Source organism: Xenopus laevis, chromosome 9_10S (genome assembly GCF_017654675.1).
Source record: "Xenopus laevis strain J_2021 chromosome 9_10S, Xenopus_laevis_v10.1, whole genome shotgun sequence".
Classification (NCBI taxonomy): domain Eukaryota; kingdom Metazoa; phylum Chordata; class Amphibia; order Anura; family Pipidae; genus Xenopus; species Xenopus laevis.
Genome location: NC_054388.1, coordinates 40009203 through 40033419, shown reverse-complemented (window position 1 = coordinate 40033419; position 24217 = coordinate 40009203). Strand labels below are relative to the sequence as shown.

Sequence of the window (24217 nt, the reverse complement as noted above, 5' to 3'; positions counted from 1 at the left end):
ATTTAAACCATGTTGGCCACTCTAGGGTCCCTATGAGATAAAATCTTTTTATTTAGGTTGATTCTAATATCCTCTAATCATGATAACATTTATGTGAAAATTTGGTTTGGTTCCAGTCAACAATTTCTGCTTCTCTCCCTTGGATTAGGCCCAGTCTTACGGACTGTCTGACCTGTGTTTATATTATGGCTCTTTACCTTGGACACTGAGTTACGGACAGCACAGTATTCTGTTACTCTTGGCAGCTGCCCCTCTTAATGTTGCAGAATGCGGCGGCTCACGGTTTCAAGGAGCCTGTAAAGGAAAGCTAGCGGCATTATTATGTTCCCACATTTCTCACTCCTTATTGTTGGAAGAGGATGTTCTCAAGGTTATGATTGCAATTTTTTGCTTTATGATTTTGTACTCACAGCAGCGTTAGATTACTAGCAGCGCATAAGGTCTTTTTTTTTACTTTGTAAGCATAAAGAGACTTGTTAATGAGGTAACCTGTCCCTTTTGTTAAATATTGTTATAATGAATGCAATTAGAATTTTATGTAATCATGATGAAATCTGTTTAGCATAGGATCTGGCTGTATGTCTTGATTGACTTTGACGTAGTTAGTGCATTCGTTATAATATATGTTGCTAATATGGACCAATACAATCCCTGTTTTTTTTATATTAGATATGGTGCATTTTTTCTCTGTAGCGTATCTACAATATATAGTCTCAGTTTTAATATATTTTGGATTAACGGGTTGAGTGCAGAGGACTCTTGTACTGTATGTGTCTATATGTATTTTGTGGTCACAGCCTCATTGCACCCCCGCCTATGGTTTTAAAAATTAGTGGTGAGCACAACTTTCCCTCGTTTTTTATAGTTTTACAGGAGCAGTGACCGGCTCCATGTTGTAGCTCCCACCCTTCCCAGCTATAGTCAGGTGATCCCACTGGTGTCTAATAAAAGGGCAGCCAAGTTTGGGAGTTTTACTTTAAAAGCAGCAAGTAAGTTGCAGGTAAAAGGGAGATTTTGTTTACTTACCGTTAAATCTCTTTCTCTTCAGTCACTTGGGGGACACAGGGACCATGGGTATAGCTAGTACCACTAGGAGGCAGGACACAACCCTAAAACAGAACTGACTCCTCCTTCACTGGCTATACCCCCAGTAGGCGGAGCTTAGGTCAGTTTGTACCAAAGTCAACAGGAATAACAAAAGCAATAGTAATGAACAACCATAACAGTAACCATAACATATCTAACGGAAGTGAAGGCCTCAGTCCAGGGAGGGAAGCCCTGTGTCCCCCAAGTGACTGAAGAGAAAGAGATTTAACGGTAAGTAAACAAAATCTCCTTTTCTCCTAGTCAGCTTGGGGGACACAGGGACCATGGGACGTACCAAAGCTGTCCCCAGAACCGGGTGGGATAAGAGGCCTAAGAAGAAGCCACCGCGGCCTGCAGCACCCGTCTGCCGAAGCGAGTGTCAGATGCCGCAAAGGTATCAAAGTGGTAAAATTTGGAGAACGAATGGACGGAGGTCCACGTTGCTGCCTTGCACAGCTGTTCAGCCGAAACCTGGTTACGGAACGCCCAGGAAGTACTCACACCCCTGGTGGAATGAGCCGTGACTCTGTGTGGGGGATCCTTCCCCTTTGCTGTATAAGCTCTTTGGATAGCTTGTTTCATCCATCTAGAAATGTTCTGCTTGGAAGCCGGGGTACCCTGGCGAGGTCCAGAAGGGATCACCAACAGCGCATCGGACTTACGGATGTCATGAACCCTATGCAGATAGAATTTCAAGGCTCTCACGGGATCCAGGGTGTGCAAGCCTTGTTCCTTAGGATTTGCTGGAGCCGGACAAAAGGATGGCACAACAATTTCCTGGTTCAGGTGAAATTCCGAGACGACCTTTGGCGAAAGGATGGGATAGTGCGAAGAACAGCCCTGTCGTGATGGAAGACAAGGTAAGGAGCTTGACAGGATAGGGCACTGAGTTCAGAGACACGTCTCGCAGAGGCGATGAATAGCAGGAAAACGGCTTTCCAGGTGAGCCACTGGAGAGTCACAGATGCTAAAGGCTCAAAAGGAGGCAGTTGAAGAGCATGTAAAACCAAGGTAAGGTCCCACAAGGGAACAGGTGCGCGAACTGGCGGAGCCACATGAGCTACTCCCTGCATGAATGTCTTGACGTCTGGAAGGAGAGCGAGCCGTTTCTGGAAGAGAACCGAAAGGGAAGAGATCTGCGATTTCAGAGATCCTAAGGACAGGCCCATGGAGAGACCGACTTGCAGGAACTCCGCTGTGGAAAAACCCTTTTGGGTCAGGATTTCAGTCTCAAGAGCCATGCCGTTAAGGAGAGGTTTCCTAGGTTTGGGTGCCGGATCGGTCCCTGGGTGAGAAGGTCTGGAATTGGCGGTAAGATCCATGGTTCTGCCACGGATAGGTTGAGGAGATCCGAGAAGCAAGCCCGTCGGGGCCACCTTGGAGCAATCAGAATGAGGGTGGTCCTTTCTCTTTGAAGCTTTCTGAGGGTTCTGGGAATGAGTGGCAGAGGTAGAAAGGCGTACGCCAGCCGAAAGAGCCAGGGAGCCGTGATGTCATCGACGTTGTGAGCCAGGGGGTTCTCTGTAGCGAGCCAGGAAACTGTGGAACCTTCCTGTTGTGTCTGGTCGCCATGAGGTCTACTTCTGGATGCCCCACTTTGCGTTAACTCCTGGAAGATGTCGTCGTTTAGAGACCACTCGCCCGGGTTCTAGGAACTGATGGGCTGAGAAAGTCCGCTTCGGCAAATTCAGCAACCCCGGGATGTAGATGGCCGACAAGTGAACCTGCTGAGCTTCGGCCCATCGAAAGATAAGCTTTATCTCGTTGAGCGCTCCCCTGCTTCTTGTACCGCCTTGGTGGTTGATCTAGGCCACAGCCGTTGAGTTGTCGGACTGAACTTTCACCTAACCTCCTGAGGACACAACTCAAACTGACCTAAGCTCCGCCTACTGGGGGTATAGCCAGTGAAGGAGGAGTCAGTTCTGTTTTAGGGTTGTGTCCTGCATCCCTAGTGGTACTAGCTATACCCATGGTCCCTGTGTCCCCCAAACTGACTAGGAGAAATGTATAATGAGGCCAATAGAATTCTTAATGAATCAGATGAAAATTGAGCATAGGACTGGCCAGATATGGGATGACTTTGACGTAGTTGACCAGCTTAAATATATTGCAATATATGGACAACAATCCCTGTTTTGTTTAAAGGGTAAGGCATTTTTGAGTAGCAGTATGCACAAAATGTCTCTGTCTTAAATATATTGATAATGGTTGAGTGCACAGGACTCTTGTATGTGTCTATATGTATTTTGTGGTCACAGCCTCATTGCACCCCGCCTAATGGTTTTAAAAAATTAGTGGTGAGCACAACTTTCCCTTGTTTGTTATAGGCGCAAGTCTTTGCATCTTTGCACATTATAGCATTGCACCCAGCCAGGCATATTGTGGTGCACGAAAACTACAATCTGGATCTGTACCTTAGAAAGCATTCAGATTACTAGAATTATGTAACAGTATCAGTTTGACCATGTGGTGTTATTAATAAAAATAATTAGTTGGCATAAAACACATAACCATAAGCAGCGTGGAGACATTATGCACATGCTGAATCTGAAAGACATTGGCACCCTGAAAGCAGTAATAGTGAAAATGACCTACCTGCTGCGATGTCTCGCTGGATGTTTTTGAGAAGATCTAGGAAGAAAAGATAAAAGCAGTGAGCTCATGGTTAAGAAATAATATATATGAGAGGAAATGTCTATGAGAAACACTAATACAGGGACACAGAAACAGGGATGCAGAACACTAGTGATTCCAGTTCACCCCTTGGGTCATAAAGTCTGGTCACTTAAATCATATATATGAATTCATAAAGGGCTTGTTCACTTTTACATAAACTCTTAGTACTATAGAGCAGAAGTGCCCATTCTTTACTAATGTGAGGTCTACTTTTAGTGATGATGTCCCATTATAATCTACATCCATAAAAGCATTGTTGGCATTATGTTCCATGGAAAATATGACTTAAATATTGATTTATGAGAAAATGTATGTTGCTATATTCAACAAACAATTATTACTTATGTAACTGTATCATGATAAATATCTGAATAAAAACATGAAATAGGAGGGGGATTTAGACAAACTGTGTCTTGCGACAGTGTCTTCAGCTCTTTGATCCCCAGCTAAAGGGCTACAGGCAGATCCTGATCTACCTTTTGGCCACCCCTGCTATAGAGTATTGTGTTTTCTTTTATTGGGGCCACATTGTACTAATGGATACAGAACAGAGAAGACACTCGATTCAAACATTGACAGGCTCAATGAAAATAACGAATTTATCTTTATTAAAGTTTGCATGTCCATAAAAATCCACATGGTACTCAACTGGCAGTGCCCACCACCCAGGCAGCCATTTATAACTGAACCAACCAACTGCCATTTCCAACATGGGTAGCAATACAACATGTGAATATTGAAACTACAGCCAACTGCCAAATGTAATAGCAACAGCAAAAGGAAATACACCTCTGCATGAAATGATTTTGAGAAAGGCATCTGTGTGCGTATATCTGTCTATCTGCAGACTTATTAGTTATCTGAAGCCCCTTTGCAAGCAAAGGCAGGAGGAGCAACTGACTTTTTGGAGATCTACTGGTTCAAAAGGTATGGGGCGAGGCTATGCTGAAAAAAGATTTTATTTGTGCCCCCGTTTGAGGAAAATTGCTGGTGAGGGTTGTGAGCCGGAGAACTATAAACTCCATTTTTTTAAAAGGTGCTATGTCTGCTTACTATTTCTACTGCCTTGTTACTTTATAAAGAGAGACTTTTGAAGGCATCACATCTGTATGTAAATACAGTGATACACACAAGGTAAATAGGGAATATACACCCTATAGTAATTATGAGGATATTAGAAGTCACTCTTACCTTTATATGGTCACAGAACCCCTCAGTGACTTCTAATATCCTTATAATTTACAGTAGGGGGTACACTATCCCTTATAATTAGGGATGCACCGAATCCACTATTTTGGATTCGGCCGAATCTTGTGAAAGATTCGGCCGAATCTTGTGAAAGATTCGGCCGAATCCCGGACCGAATCCTACTTTGCATATGCAAATTAGGGATGGGAAGGGAAAAACGTTTTTACTTCTTTGTTTTGTGACAAAAAGTTATGCTATTTCCCTCGCCGTCCCTAATTTGCAAATTCGGATTCGGTTCGGCCAGGCAGAAGGATTCAGCCGAATCCTGCTAAAAAAGGCCGAATCCTGCCCGAAATCCTGAACCGAATCCTAGATTTGGTGAATCCTACTTATAATACATGAGTGATACTCAGAGTTCCCTGTATAACTCTGCCTTTATATGTATAAGGCCTGCAGCCTTGTTGCCTTTATATGGTCACAGAACCCCTCAGTGACTTCTGATATCCTTATAATTTACAGTTGGGGGTAACATTACTCCTTTTGTATTATACTCATGATGCAGGAGAGCGCATATAACCTAATGACCTGTGACCTACTCAATGGTGACTTCTAATAGCCTTATGTTTAATAGTAGGAGAGAACTTTATCCCATAAGCAATGGTTAACAGTGTGTTCAGTTTAATCATTTTCATGGTAACTTGTGAATAGATTTGAGGCAGGGGCACAATGAAACCCTTTTATTCGCTACCAACAAATGAATGCACCAGGGGAAATGCTTCCTGCAAGATTCTTCAAGCTTTAAGTCATCATTTGCATTCCTCTCATTGCACAGGTTAACACAAGTCCCCGCCCAACCTTACTGTTATGTCACATACAATGAGTACATAGGAGGGGTATAACCGTAGTGACCCTTGTACATGATTCTCCAAGCATACACTATCACCCACAACCTTGGACTTTTTCTCTCGGCACTGTGAAAGCTACAGCTTTTTTTCCCAGCATTCCCTGTTACAGACTCACATTAGACTGCACAGAGAACAAAGTGTGTTTGTGTAACACTGTTGTTTTACTTTGTACAACACTTGTTTAAATAAATACTGCTGCGTTCAGTAATTCTAGACCTTTTAACTATATGCTTGTTTATATTCTCTGCACTGCTGGTCCGGATTCCTGAATTAATGTAGCAGACGCCATCTGATTAAAGGAGAACTAAACCCTAAAAATCAATATGGCTAGAAATGCCATATTTTGTGTAATGCCCTTATTGCACCAGCCTTAAATTTTAGCTTCTCACTAGCAGCAATGATCCAGGATTTCAAACCTGTCTCAGGGGGTCACCATTTTGAAAAGTATCTGTGACACTCACATGCTCAGTGGGCTCTGAGCAGCTGTTGAAAAGCTAAGCTTAGGGGTCATCACAAATTATGAAGCAGAAAATAAGGTTTGTCTGTAATATAAACTTATGCTACAGGGTTGATTTTTGGATTCTCATGCTAGTTGCATTGGATTCCGTGCTGCCATGTAGTAATTATCTGTATTAATTACTAATCAGCCTTATATTACATTGAAGCTACAGGGGCATCTTTGAGAGCACAGATCTTTACTGCTAAAAGGGCTGTGGTTACCTTGGGATGATACAGAAGCCCAGAATACAATGTACAACCTTTCTAGCCTACTTCTTTAGTTAGGCTTTAGTTCTCCTTTAACAGACCTGGATGAGAACTGAATTGAGCATTGTTTCAAGAGACGCAACTAGCAGTGCAGACAGGGACACAAATACTGCTTTCACTTGTCCTTCCATTTACAGATGACTTTAAAAGCATTGAAAACTTGTTTACGTACCAGTATGTCCTATCAGAACATTGACTGCCCCAAGCATGACATTTAGAAAGCTGCTCTGTGTCATAAATCATCACAGTAAAATTACATTATTACCTCTTTGATTCCTACTTTGTGGAACAGTTTGGGGAAGACCAAATACAATAATGTGTGATGGGAGTGGAAGAAGTCTAGCCTGCACAGTGCCCTGAGCACAACCCATATGAACCCCTTTGAGATTAATTGGAACCCTGACTTCGAGCTGGGCCTGATCCCAAACAACAATTCCCATGTGCTCTTGTGGTTGAATGGAAGCAAACCCCACCAACATTGTTCCATCATCTAGATCAGAGATCCCAACCAGTAGCTTGTGAGCAACATGTTGCTCTCCAACCCTTGGATGTTGCTCTCAGCGACCTCAAATTATGTATTGTGCCAAGTAGAGCCTCATGTAGGCTGCCAGTCCACATAGGGGCTACCAAATAGCCAATCACAGCCCTTATTTGGCACCCAAGGGACTTTGAATGTTGCTCACGGGTAAAAAAGGTTGGGGACCCCTGATCTAGATCCTAGTGGGAACTTTCCCAGAAGAGGAGGGACTGTTATAGCAGTAAAAGGGAGGGGCAACTTCATATTATGACCCTTGGGTTGGGAATGAGTTGTTGGACGGGCAGATATCTGGTTTCTTTTGGCAATATAGTGTAGCTGTTATTTTTCAAAATTAGTTAATAACATGGTAGAAGTTATTTCTAAGTGGGTAATGCCATAACATGCTTAGACATTTTTCTCAGTCTACTAACCCATAGCAACCAGTCTTAGACTTCATTAGCTACCCTTTATTTGACATTTTGACTGTTCTGTCTCTCCTATGTAGAACCTGCCTTGGCTCTCAAACCGACCCCCTGGGCTTACACTTTAGTATGTTCAGCAACATGTTAGCCAATCAATTGAACGGATTTGCAGAGCAGAAGTGGTTGCCCCTTGCCAGTCATCTGCAGGTCATTGGCACCTATGCCCAGACAGAGCTGGGACATGGTTAGTCTGGGCTAGGGGGATGGGTGGCAATGCCAGAGAGACCCAACAGATGCCAAAAAACAACCTACAATCATTCTCAATAATAAGTTGTAGGGATGCACGGAACACAAATACTTGGAGTGGCGCCATACTGTGTAGATTTGACCAAACACAAAACCCAATTCAAACTCTATTTTGCATATTTATGTAATTTTTAAGCAAATAAGCATATTCATCTGACTGAAGTTTTTGCCTCACTCTAAGCCCAATAGAGGCAACTGGGAAAGCAGTGCCAGGTCCAGTAGAGGTGCCTTATGGTACTGTTGGTTGGTAAGCAGTTAATTTTAGAAGATAAAATTGGTGTCAGGTCAGGTCAGGTTAAAGTCATACTGACATATGTTTAAAGCTGGAATGTGTCAGAGTGTATTATCTCAGTGGAAGCTGCCATAGTGAGAGCGAGCTGTTAAATTTCACTGGATTCCCATTGATGAGTTTGGATCGACAATTTTTTTTATTTTGTCTCTTAGCTGCTACAGCTGCCCTGTCAAGCCTTTTCTTTGCCTGTTAGTATTTATTGACTGGTGTGTGCATGTGTAATTATTTGCCTGCTATGATCTCACCACATTCAAATCAAGTGCACTTAACAAATTAATCCTTTTATTTTTTTTTCTTCTTTTCTTTTTCCTGGTGTAATTTTCTCATTTCACTGCTATTATACAATCACCTATCATGACTTCTTTCTTGCCTTCTTTATTTACTGCTACAAACTGACTTCATTTGTTTACCCTTCTTAATGCTCTTTTTTGTTTTATGTTACCCTATGACTCTCATTTGTGTTTCACAATCCCTACTTACCCCACTTATATTCTCTTTCCATAAAACATTATATTTTGTTGTCTTCATTCAATTTCTCTTGTATTTTCCCAAATTTTCTTTTCCTTTCATTTCCATTGCTGTTTTCTCCTTTCTCCCTGTGTTTCTTGTTTGCCTTTGTTGCTCCATTATTTTTCCTATGCTCCTCCATTCTGTTTCCCCTTCCTCTGCAGTTTTGTTCACCGGAGCCGACCAGAGCCCCTAGATATTCATCTGAGCATGTTCTTGCCCACGCTATTGAACCAGGCTACACCTGAGCAGCAGGAGCGTCTCTTCATGCCTGCCTGGAATCTGGAGATCATTGGGACATATGCTCAAACTGAGATGGGACATGGTAACCACATTCCTCACCCTAGCATTGTACATCCTCTGATGAACCTGTCCTGTAAAAGCTTCTTAGACCGAGAAAAAGAATACAACAGAAAGGATTATTATTTGGCACATGTTTAGGTCTCTCTGGCCGGGCTGGTTTTCTTCTCTTTCTATGTTAGGGGTTGTCAACCTTCAGTGCTCCAGATGCTCCACATCTGCAACTCCCATCACAGCCAGTTGACCAGTTAAAGAGGTTGTATTTCTGCAACATACAAAGAGCCTAAGGTCGCCTCTCCCTTCTTTTACTAATGTGGAGGGTTGGTTCCTGCTGTCGCTTTCTTCAAGTGATTTTGTGTCTATCGTTCAAACTAGGAACCCACCTCCGAGGGCTGGAGACCACAGCTACCTATGATCCATCCACCCAGGAGTTCATTCTCAACAGCCCAACTGTTTCTTCTATCAAATGGTGGCCTGGAGGATGTAAGAACATTGGAATATGTTACTTGCCTTGACCATGCCCATGGTGTAGGCCAGGGGTCCCCAACTTTTTTACCCGTGAGCCACATTCAAATGTAAAAGGAGTTGGGGAGCAAACACAAGTATGAAAAAGTTCCTTGCGGTATCATATAAGGGCTGTGATTGGCCATTTGGTAGCTCCTATGTGGACTGGCAGCCTACAGGAGACTCTGTTTGGCAGAATACTTAGTTTTTATGCAATTACAACTTGCTTCCTAGCCCAGAATTCAAAATCAAGTACCTGCTTTGAGGCCATTGGGAGCAACATCCAAGGGTTGGTGAGCAACATATTGTCACGAGCTACAGGTTGGGGATCACTGGTGTAGGCCATACATTTACCGATTATATTTTTTGTATCCCTACGGATAACTATGAGCTATATCCTAAGTTCGCTCTGTGGAGAGGAGTAAGTTGGCTTTGGGTTTTCCATGATTGGCTTTATGCTTTAGGTTCAATTAAACCAAACTGAATCTGAGTTCTCCTGATACATCTGTTCCTATACAGAGAAGAATTCAACCTTAATTCTTAATTCTGATCAGTTGGCCAGCTCTTTAAAATCAGTTGACTTTAAGGGTGTGGGTTAATTTTGGCTCAGAATTAAGAATTCCTGGATTTGGTGCAATGCTACCAAAAAGCATGAAAGCTAAACCAATGTTACAGTGCATGACAATATTTAAAACTCTGCATGCAAGATATTGTTCCAAGAGTCCAATATTTTATAACTTCTAAAGACAGAGTAAATTTGCAACACATAAAATTACAGAAATTTTAGCTTTTTTTTTCTACACACAAAAAAAGTCTCTATGTGTAGACCTCTAGAAGAAAGCAATCTCTGGATCTTCTACTGAGAGAGCATTATTTTTACTTCAGCCTCCAGGTTACTTACTACTATTATAACATTCTCTTAGAAACTGCAATTTTAGGTCTATGGTAACACAATTCTGTCTTTTCTGCAGGGCCAAAGCATCTTTGAACCTGGAAAATCAGATTAAGAAGACTGATGAAATGATAAACGGATTTGAGAATTCCTTGGTGCAGGATGGCGTGATCCTATACTCCCCAAATGCACTACAAGAGCGGGCTTCTGAAATTCAGGTACGCTGTTCCATGCATGATCTCCAGAGAAGGTTGTGGGAGCTTCTGATATGAGAGAGGACACCAGCAGGAGAGTGAGAATAGGGAGGTGGCATCAGTTCTGCCATCTTAGGTGACAAAAAACCAAGAAGCAACCCAGGTGAAATGGGTACTTAAGAACTATGGGTGAGTTCACAGAGATAGAGACTACTTTACAGAGTAGACAAGCAGAAAACCATTAATAAAATCACAGCAGGGTGGTAGGAATACATTTATGTTTTGGTAGCTGAGGATGAGTAGAGGTATAACAGTGCTTTATTAGCAGGTTCATGTAGCCATTACGCTTCAACTTCAACTTTAACACTTTAAGCAGTTTAGAAAGTACTATGTATACACAGTATAACTCTTGTGCACAGTGACACCTACAGGCCATTTGTATAAACACCACAACATTCACAGCATGTAGAATTTAAATGGAACATACCATCTGCAATATTGGCTCTACTTTCTCTCCCAGAAAATGAAGAGAGACCTTGTAGACAAACAAGACAATCTTTTGAAGCTAAACAGGAGCCTGAAGGACACCGAGCTGGCATGCAGCTCTCTACAGACTAACTGCCAGGAACATTCGCCTGACCTGCCACGCCAACGCACGCAAGTTCAACATCTCAATGACCGCTACCATGCTGTTGCTGACCAGCTTGACCAGAGGTAAGTGAGGGTTGGACACAACCCACAGAAGGAAAAGTCTAAAGATTGATAACGGGTATGACAGGTAAAAATTGTGTTTTTCTGTAATATCTCATCAGAGAGAAGGTACTGAGAGACACCAACCTGCCTTACCAACAGTATAAATCTTCCTATAAGGCTCTGGACACCTGGCTGAAAGGTCTTCCTAAAAACCAAGTCACATCATCAGATAGCCCCAGCCAAGTCAACTACAAGCTGCAGTCTCAGAAGGTGAGCAGAGTTTATGAAGTAAAGGGTAATGACAAGATGAAACATAATACAACACACAATTGGATTAGCCTGTCTCTAAAATTGTTCCAATTACAAGGGCACAGTTGGCTGTGCAAGCTTGCGGGATCCACAACAGACACTATCTTCTTTTAAAGGAGAAGGAAAGCTACTGAAAGCAGTTTATTGCCAATAGATTAGCCACAATAGTGCAAGCTATAACACTATATTTATTCTGTAGAATGCTTTACTATACTTGAATAAACAGCTCTTGAAGTGTTCTCTGTTTGTTTAGAATAGCAGCTGCCATATTGGCTTGGTGTGACATCACTTTCCTGCCTGAGTCTCTCCCTGCTCGCTCATAGCTCTGGGCTCATATTACAGCAGGCAGGGGAAGAGGAGCAAACTGAGCATGCTCAAGGCCGTGCCCTAGAGGTTTAAGCTGAAAACAGGAAGTCTGATACAGAAGCCCATGTGTACACAATAGAAGGAAAGAAATGTGGTGTTTCTTTTGACAGAGGACTCAGAGCAGCATTACTTTGAGGGTTTACTGGTGTATTTATATAGACCTTTCAAATAAAGCTTACTTAATTTTAGCCTTTCCTTCTCCTTTAAGGCAGGGGTGACCACTTCAGGATACAAAACACAAATCATAAAAATAAATCCTGCCCACTGGGCGCTATCTTCAAACATTTGATGAGTTCCCTCCAGCTTCCAAGATATGGCAACTAAAGTCTTTGAACTGAGAACTCATTCTCTGTTTATTACCACCTTTCTTGGAGCTTACTTCTCCCACTAAGGAAACAAAAACACCTTTCCCCCCACATAATTTTGGTCACACAATATATACTGTATATATATATATATATATATATATATATATTATATATATATATATATATATATATATATATGTGCTAAAAATAAAAATAGGCTATAAACAGCAGAAGCCATATTCATTGAGAATGCGCATAAACAAAAAGATGAGTTTTAATTTGCCAGAACTGCACATGGCACATCTTGTTTGATGGGTAGATTTTTGAGTCATAATGAAAATGATTTGAATGGATTTTATTTTAGAGGCTGTTGGATGAGATCCAGAGGAAAGAACCAGAGAAGAATAATGTGGTTAAACTTTCAGATGACCTAGTGAATGCTTTTGATGTGAGTACATCAAATTAGAACTGATTTCCTATCACCGCTGTTTAGTAGAAAATGAACCTACCATATCCACTAGTCTAGTCCAAAAATATTGTTATATAATTTAAGTCTTATAAAATGTTATGGTCCTGCGACTTAAATGTTAAATACCATGTAAGGTCATTAACTGTATTTTGTTTCACAGGACTATGAAAAACAAGCCAGCCGGTACAGTACGACCCTTTCCTCCACCAACCCTGTCCCTCCTAATAAACCAAAGGGTGCATCTATGCAGCAAGGAATAGAAGAACAGGTGAGGTGCAACTGATATTATAAAAAGGGTTATTTGGATGGTTGGTGCGTGCCACTTTGTATGGCAAGCAGGAACTCTTTCTGGGTCAGAGAGCAAGGGTACTTTTTCACTAGGAATCCAACATTTGGCCTAATGGCATAAAGTAATGGCATAATTGGAATTCTCAGCACCCACTGAAAGCATTTTGGCAGTCAGGAGATACAGTACTTAGAATTATAATTCTTTAACAGCTGGCAGGCTATGGGTTTGCAGTCTCAAGTAGGGAACCCAAGCATGTTTGCATTGCTGTCATGTGTTTTAACCAGAATGCTGCCTTCAGCACTCTGGTGGCTCTGAAATTTAGTGCTCTTGTACTTCCACTCTTTATGCTGTACCCCTTCTGATAGGGTTTAGGTTTAGTGATGGGCAAATTTATTTGCCAGGCACGAATTCGCAGCGAATTCCTGCAATTTGCGAAACCGCAGCGAAAATTCGCCCAAAAAACGGATGCCGGCGTCAAAAAGCGGATGCCAGCATCAAAAACGAGATGTCGGTGCAGTTTCGCTAATTTTTCCCTGTGAAACTCGAAAATTTTTCAGCAAAGCTAAATGCCCCAAATTCACCTATCACTATTTAGATTATTCATTATTCAGGTAGTTGTGGCCCATTAAATTTTGCAGTTTAATTAGTAGGGATGCTATAGTGAGGGAATGCAACAACAAAATATTATTCTTGTTCTGTCACTAAAAGTCAAGTTAAGAACGTTTATACCAATTGTTCCATCTTTCTGGACTGGGTTTCTCTGATAAACTTCTTTCTACAGCAAAAAGATCTAGTGACGCGATACAGCCAGGCTGCTGTGGAGAGTAAGCAGCAGCTTACTCAGATGGAGTTTGCCAAGAAAGTTTTGGATAAGGTATGTGCCGTATTGCTCACTTTTTATGCGCTAGTTCTAACATCCAGATAATTAGCATACTGGTCTTAGGGATAGTAAATGAAACGCAACATAAGGGGCCTCGTTATTGGGGCCAAGGTGCAAAAAATTAGGGCAAAGCACCATATTTCTTTTCCACCTTGGCAGGGCCGGAACTAGGGGTAGGCAGAGTAGGTACGTGCCTAGGGCACAAAGCTGAGGGGACGCCAGGCACGTACCTGCTCTGTTGCCTACCCAGTGTCCGGTCCCGTCTCTCCCCGACTCCCGCTGGTGTCTTGCACATAAATGCTCTTCTGAGCATGCGTGCACACATTTCGCATATGCGCGCTGGAGCGAAATTTCACGCATGCGCGCTGGAGTGAAATTTCGCGCATGCGCAGTTGAGCGCGCACAGAGCCGGCCGCCAGGTTGTCTAGGGCGCCTGGCCGGGTTGGCCCGACTCTGCCTTGGCCCATTGAAAATATATTATTGAGAATATATTGCTTGGAGAGCTAGATAGATAAATAGATTCCTTTATTTGTCACATACGAAGTTATACAAGTACAACCTGTAGTGAATTGTACCCTGATCATTCCAAAACTGTGTAATTTTTGAATACCAATATAACTAGTGCATAAAAATGGTGCAATAGTGCTTAAATATAAAACACAACAGTGCAATGCATTAAACAATGCATAATATAAAAAATAAATACACTGTAGTGCCAAATTTTTCAAAAACACAGATGCATTTTGCTTATAATATGAAAATACATACTAAATTTCCTTCTGTAAAACACTAACAATATCCATAAATTTGAGTGCATATATTGTAAACAATACTTACTAAAGTGCAATATTGTTAACAAAACACAGCAACCAAAGGGTAACAACATCTGAAACTGCCACAAAAATATATATATATTCATGGGTTCATCAAGATCAAAATGAATTGCGAAGCCTAATAGCCTAATGATAAAAAAGTTTCCTTTCACCTCTCTGTTTTGACCTAAAGGGGTTGTTCACCTTTGATATAACTTTTAGGATGATGAGAGTGATATTCTGAAACAATTTGTAATTGGTTTAAATTTTTTATTATTTGTGGTTTTGAGCTATTTAGCTTTATTCAGCAGCTCTCAGGTTTGCAATTTCAGCACTAAGTTACTAAGGTCCAAATTACCCTAGCAACCATGCACTTATTTAAATAGGAGACTGGAATATGAATAGGAGAGGGTGTACATAGAAATATGAGTCATAAAAAGTAGCAATAACAATCAATGTGTAGCCTTACAGAGCATTTGTTTTTAGAAGGGGTCAGTGACCCCCATTTGAAAGCTGGAGAGTCAGAAGAAGAAGGCAAATAATTCAAAAAACTATAAAAAATAAATAATGAAGACCAAGTGAAACTTATTTAGAATTGGCCATTTTATAACATACTAAAAGTTAACCTGAGGTGAACCATCCCTTTAAGTGGTATATTTATCAAAGAGTGAAGTTAGAGATCACCACAGTCCTCTAGAGTGAAATTCCGCCACTCTCCATTCATTTCTATGGGACTTTGAAAGATGTATTAATCAAAAGATGAACTTTCCCTTTCACCCACTGATAAATACTCTTTTAAAAATTCGATAGAAAGGAATGGAGAGTGGCACATCACAAGTGACCCTTTGGTTCCCAATTATGGCTTATTTCATTTGCTTTTATTTGACATAGGTCAGAAACTAAAAATACAATCTATTGTTGTCATATGCACAGTGTAAATGGCCATGAAATAAAACATTGGATATTACGAATAATTACTAGTTGCATTTATACTGAACCATCCCAATCTAATATATTATATTATTTCTATTTTTGCCAGTCTGATGGTACAGATGGAATCCAGGCTATAATTCAGCAAAACCTGCGCTCAGAAAATACTCTGAGGTCTGTCAGAGAGTCAGAGAATCTGTCCAACCCAGCTACAGGAAGAAAAGAAGAAGGTGGCTCAAGTACAGCAGACATTGGAGGAGAACACAAAACGTTTGATATTACTGAAGACACAAGACCAGTGGAGCGCATAGAGGAAATAGAGGTGGTACAGTATTACAGGGAGGCCTAAGGTAGAGAGTGATCGGTCAGCAAGGAAAAGCCAAGTAGAACAGACTAACAAGGAAAGAGAGATCACTCAGTCTGAGATAAACATGGTAAGAAAACGACTGGCAACTTTGGAGGATCAAAGGAAGAACATTAAGCCACAGTTGCTGAACTAAAGAGGTCACACAGATAGAAAAAGATCGTGATTTGGAGTCAAATGCTCAGTCTCTCACAAAGGAAATAAAGCAACTGAAAGAAAGAAAATAATTCAATTTCTTTGGAATTAGAGAGACTAAAGAAAGAAGTGCTGATTCTGGATGCAGAAAACAACCAAATATAATAGAGAAAGTAGTGTTGAAAGAGGTGGTAAAGTTAGAGAGGGATCCAGAAATGGCAAAGGCTGCCATGTCACTTCAGCTACAGATTGATGATGAGAATTTCAGAAGAAAATCACTTCAGGGAGAACGTGGGTGAAGCTGAGGACCCGAGCCGAGGAGCTGGAAAAAGCTGATTACAGTCTGTTGAGCCCAAGGTTATAGTTAAGGAGGTAAAGAAGGTTGAACAGGATCCAGAAATCCTGAAGGAAGCAGCAGGCTAAGACATTAATTGAAGAAGAAAGAAACAAAAGTAAGGTTGTTACACGAGAGCTGACAGAGCTATCAATCTTAGTACATGGTGGTAGAGAAGCAGAAGCCCAAAAATTGAAATCAAAGAAAGAGTCAATGAATTCTTTATACGTAGAACCAGAAACTAAGAAGGAGATTGCAAGGCTGAAGTCTGTGCTGCAAGAACTCGGTTCTAGAAAATCCATGTCTGATAAGGAGTTTGATACAGTCCATTCTCAGGTGCTTACGCTGAAATCCCAGAAACCCATAGTGAGTATAAAGAAATTGTCAACGAGGTGGTCAAACTAGAGAAAAGTCCAGAGTTGCTAAAGGAAATAGAAAAATTTAAGGTAGAAATGAAGGATATGGAAGCAACTAACGTCAAGAACCTGGAGCTGAAATCCAAACTCACTAAAGGGAGAGATGACTGGAAACTGGAGAGGTCAAAAGTGGAAACTAAAACAGTCAATAAAGAGGGTAGTATGAAAATGATCCAGTACTAATAAAGGAAGCAGAACGTCTTCGTCAAGAAGTACGAGATGAGCCTCAGAAAAGGAGGGAAGTGGAAATATTGTGTATGACTTACAGAGCAAGTACATTCTGCTTGAAAGAAGAAAGCCAGAGGAGAGGGTTGTAGTGCAAGAGGTGGTCCTTGTTAAGCAAGACCCCAAAATAAAAGATGATCATTTCAGGCTAAGCAGGGCACTTGATGATGCAGTAAGCAACAGGCGGCGTCTGGAACGTGAGGTGCAGCAGTTACGTACCTTAGTGGAAGAGCAGCAGAAACTGCTTAACTTTCAAGAAGAAAGAGACAAGAAGTTTGCGGCAGAAAAAGAGCTGCGTCAGATTACGCTGAGGATCAAGGAGATAAAGGAAAGCCCTGCTCCTGTGCAGGAGAAGATTGTTATGGAGGAAGTTGTTAAGGTAGAAAGGGACCCTGTTATGGAAAAAGCAGCTAATTCTCTTCGCAGTGAATTAGATAATGAAAGAAGCCAATATCTAAACATAGAAAGAGAATGTAAAAACCTGCAAATGAAGATAGATATTTTACAGAGGGAGAAATCTGTGAGAAAACCATTTACAAGGAAGTTATTCGAGTTGAAAAGGACAAGGTGCTTGAGAACGAGAGAGTCAGGTTGAGAGAACTGTTTTTAAAGCACGTAATGCAAGGCAAGACTTGGAAGATGAGAGCAAAAGACTCACAGAAAAGATAGAAAGGGTTGATGCAATGAAGAATACCTGGTCAAAGGAGGAAGCGATCTTAAGAAAACAAAACTTCAGCTACAACAAGAAAAGTCAACCAAAGAAAATGAACTACTGGAGCTGAGGAGACAACAGCAGCAAAAAGTGTGTTCCTCAGCAAGGAGTCTCAATTGCTGTCACAGAAAGCAGAGATTGAACGTCAGAAAAAGATGCAATTGGGTCATGAGCTGGCCCTTTTTGAAACCAAAATTCTTTCTGAAAAAGATGCCATTTATGAGAAGGAAAGAAATATTAGGGAGCTGCAGTCTCGTGTCAATCGAGAAGAACGCAACAAGAGACACAAATGAGGGAGACAAATGTTTCCACAAAAATTTCTATCCTGGACCCCGATACGGGTAAAGAAATGTCTCCCTATGAAGCTTATAAAAGGGGCATCATAGATAGGAGTCAATATATCCAACTGCAAGAATTAGAGTGTGACTGGGAAGAGATTTCCACCATGGGTTCCAGTGGTGAAATTTCTGTCCTTTTGGATAAGAAGAGTGGCAAACAATATTCCATTGAGGATGCCCTAAGGACCAAGAAAGTCACCAAAGAAGAATTACAGATGTACCGTGATGGCAAGCTCCCTATTTCTGAATTTGCCCTTCTGGTGGCTGGAGAAAAGCCCCCATCGCTCTCAATTGGTTCAATAATTGGACCCAAATCCCCAACGTCTACTCAGTCTCGCAGCTTATTCACACAGAGTGCTCCCAAAATGTTTCACGATGACACCTTCCAATTGCTGGCATATATGACAAAAGCACAGACAGCAAATGCACAATCAGAAGTGCGTTAACAAGGAAAATACTAGATGCTGAAAACTGGTCAGAAGATGCTTGAAGCCCAGGCAGCCACTGGTGGTATCATTCACATTATGAGCAAAGAGAGATATTCAGTTCATAAAGCTATAGAGAGGGCCTGATCGATAGCAGTAACACACAGAGTCTGCTCCATGCACAGAAAGCCTTCACAGGTGTAGAGGATCCGGTTAGCAAAAAGCGATTATCTCTTGGAGAAGCTGTTCAGAAGAACCTAATGCCTAAAGAGAAAGCTTTACCATACTTGATTGTCCAGCATCTCACAGGAGGTCTCATCGACACAAAACAAACAGGCCGAATCCCAGTTTCTGAGGCAGTAGAACAGGGTCTGGTGAGTAAAGAACTGGCTGATCAAATTCAGGATGAGGCACATTATAAGAAGGATCTTGTTGACCCTATCACCAAGGAGAAAATAGATTATAAAGAAGCCATTTCTCGATGCCGGAAAGACCTTGGCAGTGGACTGCTACTTCTTGAAGCATCCCCAGATGCTTACCAACCTCCTGTCTATCGCCCAGTAAACCCCATCCCTTCCCTGACAACCTATAATTACTAGGCATAAGGGTTTTCTATCTATTTTATCAGTTTAAATGTATTCACATGAAAATATGGTGTCCTGTTTATAATAATGTTCTTAACTTTTGCATTAATACTGTATGCATGTCTGTCTGTCTTCTACAACAATAAACGTGAAACAAGCCTTAAAGCCCTTTTTTTCATATATTACTACAGGTATGGGACCGGTAATCCAGAATGTTCTGGAACTGGGGTTTTCCGGATAATGAATCGTTCCATAATTTGGATCTTCATACTTTAAGTCTACTAGAAAATCATGTAAACATTAAATAAACCCAATAGCCTGGTTTTAGCTCCAATAAGGATTAGTTATATCTTAGTTGGGATCAAGTACAAGGTACTGTTTTATTATTACAAGGAAAAAAGGAAATAATCTTTTTAAAAATTTTGGATTATTTGGATAAAATAGGGTCTATGGGAGACAACCCTTCTCAAAGTGAACACAACTCTACAAAAAAGGTTAATATACAGGAAGAGACAAGTGGGGGGGTGTCCGGCAGGGGGGTGTGTGACGTGTTGCCAGATCATTGGTTAGTGAATATCTCAAGCATATTCAAATGAGCCAATCCTAAACCACAGTGTATGTGAACCACAAACAACACTTGTGTGCTTGGATACAATGATAAAAACTCGAGTCAAGTGTGTGGATAAAAAGTAATCTATATATATAGTCCAGTGAAGTATAGCCCTCAACATGTTGTGTAAAAACAAAAATAAGTTTTTTTTTCCATTTCATTTACAATCCCAACATTTCGGTCACTGCCTGTGATCTTTCTCAAGGGAAGACCTGTTGAGAACTGTATTTCACTGGACTATTACACTATTTGTTACAAGCACTCCGAGGATATATTATTGTGTTGAGCGCATACATACATTTCCTCTTGTTCTTCCATGACCAAATATACCCATATTTTCAATCAATTTTTTGTTAAAAAAAATCTCAGTGGTTAAATAAGAAATAGCTGTCTGTGGTAGTAACCCTAGTTCTATTATGAATCTCTCTACCCTTTACGTGTTTGCTCAATGAATTCTTCCCTTCTGTATGTAGACTTGCCACTTTTTTCTGGAAATTAAACTACCAGGCTTTCTTGCCCATTTAGTTCTTCTTCCCTTTAGTAAGTATAATTTTAACAAGCCTTCTGTCTTATAAACTAAGGCAGATAATCAATCTCGAAGTGAATTTGAGGGAGATTTTCGAAGTTAAAAAAGTAAAAGTAATGTTTTGGTTACTTCGACCATGAATAGGATATACGACTTGGAATTTACTTCGATTCGAAGTAAAATAGTTTGAATATTTACGACCATCGTTAATCGAAGTACTGTCTCTTAAAAAGTGTAGACTTCAATACTTTTCCAAATTAAAAACCTGCCGAAGTGTTATGTTTAGCCTATTGGGGACCTTTCTAGACCATTTCGTGGTCGTTTGTACGCTGAAACCGTTCGATCGAAACTATTTTACTTTGAATCGTTCGATGGCCACATTGGTGGAAAAATCCTTCGACTTCCATATTCAAAGTCAAAGTATTTTAATTCGATGTCTCGAATTTCAAAGAGTATTTTTGCTTCGAAATTCGACCCTGGATAAATCTGCCCCTAAGAGTTTAATTGAAAGACAGTATATAAACATTTAAAGCAACGAGAATATGAACCACAGGCAACAGCATTTTCATACATATATTGCTGGACCAAAAGCGCAAATAAATCTTATGTTCACGTTTGCTTAGTTCCCCAGCATGAGGTGTGAAAATTCAACTGAACGCCATAGAGTGATGATAGAGTCTTTGGTGCTAGAGTGCATGATAGAGTGTTTGGTGCATGCGTGCGTAAATTTTAACTGACTGTCTTATGTCTCATAACTACATAGATAATAGATTTCAAACTAATATTGTTAACTGAAGACAAGTCCAAATCATACTGTATCTTAAGCATTCGCTCTTCCCAGTCTACAACCTCCTTATCCATTTCCAGACAGACTTATAGACAAATACTATCAAAGTTTCCCTTGGGAATATATATGGCCACGTAAATAAAACGCCAGGATACAGCAGCGCAGTTACAAGGACATGCCATAAAATCATTAAAAATAAAAGGTTAATCCATAAACTTAAAAATTCTTGCACAAAAGTTACAACATTTTATCAATCCCTTATTAAAAATAATGCATGGTATTCCTCCTTACACATTTCATACCCTCAGTATTTAATCATAGGCAATGATTCTAGACATTCTGATGTCGCAGTATAAATGCCTTATGCTAACTACCTTTACTTTTATTGTCTTTTCAATTCTTGCCACCTATGAACAGTGTTTATTGATTTAGTAAATTTGAATGCAAATCATCAGTACAGACACATATAATATAATAACTATCCCCCATAAAATCTGCCCATTTATGCTCCTTAACATATGCCATGTATCACAAACATGTGCTGTAGCAAAGGCCTGTCTATGAATTTTAATCTTATGTAAACCAAAACTTCCCAATGTATATTGCTTTAATGCAGAGAAAATGTGTGATGTTTAAAGGAAACAAAGACAAATAAGTGCCTCAACAGATAACAAGGGGTTTGTTTTAAAGTCGAGTTAAATCAGCAAGAGAAATCGCTCTAATAACGAGAATTAAACAGAAATCTGATAAAAAAAAAAAATATCTGTTGACAAAGCTGTGCAATTCAGGAATTTCATATAAACATTTTCTGAATGTTACAATTTATACAGTTGGCAGGATTTACATTATGATCGAATATCGAGGTTTAATTAACCCTCGATATTCGACTGCCGAATGTAAATCCTTTGACTTCAAATATCGAGTCAAGATTTACCGAAATAGTAAGATCAAACGAAAAATCGTTCGATTCGAAGGACTTTTAATCCATTGATCGAGTGATTTTCTTCGACGCAAAAAATTGTTAGAAAGGCTATGGACCTGCCCAAGGCTAACATTGCAAATCGTAGGTTTTAAGGTGCAAAAGTAGGGTCGAAAGAGAAGTATTATCGACTATCAAATGGTCAAATATTCGATGATTTTAGTTTGAAACGTTCGTTTGAGGTTGTTAAATCGAAGTCGAAGTATCCAATTCATGTTAAAGTAGCCAATCGATTGAAGTAGCCAAAAAAAACATTCGAAATTCGAAGTGTTTTTTATTCTTATTACTTCACTCAACTCAGTGACATGTGCCCCCATAGTGTTGTAATTTAGAAGCCCATTGGCATTCTCAGTACAGGCGAAGAATTAACTGAATGAAGCTGGCAACTTTGGCACCAATAAATACAGGTCAGGATGTCCAATAAGCGATGCCCAAGCTGAGTAATAGAAGCGCCTGTACCAAAGCCTGTTGGATTGGTAGTTATAGTTCAGTAGCAGACAACCAATTATACAAACAATGTAATCTCTCGGACCGAACCTGGACGGCACCTCTTTAGAATTACCTACAAATATATCTCCAGCTTATGATAACAGTGTGTTTTCCACTCATCACTTTCCATTGAAGATCCCTCTCTGCCCGTGAAAATTATTTCTCTGCTCGTCCACGGACTCTTGAAGCAAGACAGGTTTTTGCCCATTGATGCAAGTCATCAGACGCGCGCCAGCACACGGAAGGCGCCTACAAGGCCACAGTGTGTTAGTTGTGGCTCCTCTAAAATAAGCATTTAACATTATGATTTGATCCTGAAAAACTCATCATCATCTTCCTTCAAGTTCTCCCAAAGCCAGGTTATGAGAGCCTACAATGGCAGAGAGGCTCTACAAAACATTCTGGCGAGGCATTTGTCTGAGATTGTAGCAAAGGAACTGTGCCAGATCATACTTGCAACCTGTGTTGTAGATTAACTGGTGGAAGTATTCATGTAAAATCTAATTCAATTAGAAACACACATTCCACACAAATATGCCCTTTTAGCAAAGACCAACTTTATTTTCCAATAAGTTTTTTATGGACCAACAGATATAAAATAAAGGCTCAAAAACTGCGAGATTTGCCAACATTCAGGTGCCAAGATCACCTGTTCGTGAGAACAGTAAGCAAGTGGATACATCGTGTAAAACACTAGTGCAGATTTATCAAAGTCGAATTTGAAGGAATGGGAGTTTTTTGAATCCCATAACTTCGAAAATAAAAAAGACCAATTGGAGTGTATCCAAAACTAAGGTTTTTTTTTGGCGAATAGGTCCATGTTCATGAATCGAATTTGTAAGAATCAAAGTAATAGAGCATTCCATCTAATTTTGATTAAAAGTTTTTCCAAAAAATTGAGTTTTCAAAGTTCACCAATTGACTCCAAATAGATCTAGGTCCATAGCTAAAACAGCAATTCGCCAGTTTTAGATTGGCGACAATGCTCCGAACGATTTTTATAAACACATGATAAGATTTCGAAATTCAAAAATTTTTTCAAATGCAAAAATCCAAAATTGGACTATTCCAAGCTGCTAGAAGCTCCTTTATCCATATCCCTTCCTCATCACTATTTGTATGCGGTGATAAACTTCCTTTAATAGTAGTTGTCAATCTGTATGATTGGGGCAGAAATACAAAATAGTTACAAAAATATAGAGGACACGACAATTATATTTAATTTGAGTAATACAAAATAATTGTTTATGTTGACTTATGTAGTAACAAGTCTCAGAAAGGTAATTTCATGCATCAGTAAACCCAGTCAAGTAACTTCTATCTATTAATGCACTACATCACAAGACAGACTTGGCTGCCCACAGCACTTTAAAGGAACAATTCAGTTATAAATAAAACTGGGTAAAAAAGATAGTTTTCCAAATCAAAAAATATAATTTCTAATAAGTTATTAGCCAAAAATGTAATTGTATAGAGGCTGTAAATTCTTGTACGCTAATGTGCAAGTATCCAATGAAACAATTGTAACAGTTGTTCACCTCCAGCCAACAACCATAGGTATTACAGAGCTCCTGAGCCAAAATCGCAACCCTTACGCAGAGACACATGCTGCAATTGGGGAATAGCTCGCCCGGCGACAAATCGCTTTAAGCAACGTCGCAACATTGGAAAATCTCCTCTCTT

The 24217-nt window shown here is 40.2% G+C and overlaps 1 pseudogene; it reads left to right on the top strand.

Annotated features, from left to right (window-relative positions):
* Nucleotides 1–7731: 7731 nt before the first annotated feature.
* On the top strand, nt 7732–19302 carry LOC121399152 (annotated as a pseudogene).
* The last annotated feature ends 4915 nt before the right edge of the window (nt 19303–24217 follow it).